At 35.4% G+C, this 919-nt stretch overlaps 1 non-coding gene across 1 annotated transcript; it reads left to right on the top strand.

The window, feature by feature from the left end:
• The first annotated feature begins 481 nt into the window (after positions 1-481).
• Positions 482-589, top strand: LOC112398714 (U6 spliceosomal RNA). The gene has a single exon (XR_003003051.1). It is a non-coding gene; the product is annotated as a U6 spliceosomal RNA (small nuclear RNA).
• The last annotated feature ends 330 nt before the right edge of the window (positions 590-919 follow it).

Here is a 919-nt window from a genome sequence, read left to right on the forward strand (position 1 = left end):
AGTCCTGGACTTTTATTTATTGGGAAGTTTTGATTACTGAATCAGTCTTCTTACTCGTAATTATTCTGTTCAGATTTTCTATTTCTTCATGAGTTAGACTTGGTGGGTTTTCTGTTTCTAGGAATTTATGCATTTCTTCTATGTTGTGCACTTTGTTGATGTATAATTTTTATAGTACTCTTTTACAGTTGTAATGGTGTCAGTTGTAATGTTTCCTCTTTCATTTATGATTTTATCTATTTTAGTCTTCATTTCTTTTTTCTTAGTAAGTCTAGGTAACATTATGTCAATTTTGCTTATCTTTTCAAAAAAAATAACTCTTAGTTTCATTGATCTGTTCTCTTTTTTTTAAGTTTCTATTTCTCACTAATCTTTCTTATTTACTTCCTTCTGCTAACTTTAGACTTAATTTGCTCTTCTTTTTCTAGTGTCTTGAGGAGTAGGATAGCTGGTAGGATAGCTTGTTCTAATTACTTCTTTGGTGCTTGCTTTGGCAGCACTTATACTAAAAATTGGAATGATACAGAGAAGATCAGCATGGCCCCTGCGCAAGGATGACACTCAAATTTGTGAAGCATTCCATATTTTTTACTTATAGTGTTATATGTCAATTATATCTCAATAAAACTGGAATAAGAAAAAAATAAAATTAAGAAAAAGAATTGCTTCTTTGTTTGCTACAGTCCTATAGGATTGGGACTGACAAATGGAAGCCCCTTTGGCTATCAGAGCCAGACATTTGGGAACCTTTCCCTTGGCAGCAGCTGTAAAACCTGCAGTGCTGAGATGTTTGTAAAAGCTCCTTCCAAGGAATTTTCTTGAGCAGGTTGGAGGGAGAAGGCAGGAGTGGTCTCTATCAGCAGCCCTGGTCTCTGGGTAGACTCACAGTCAGTCCCTAGAGCCTGCCATTTTGATGTGG

This window comes from Neophocaena asiaeorientalis, unplaced genomic scaffold, assembly GCF_003031525.2.
Source record: "Neophocaena asiaeorientalis asiaeorientalis breed wild unplaced genomic scaffold, Neophocaena_asiaeorientalis_V1.1 scaffold26, whole genome shotgun sequence".
Lineage (NCBI taxonomy): Eukaryota > Metazoa > Chordata > Mammalia > Artiodactyla > Phocoenidae > Neophocaena > Neophocaena asiaeorientalis.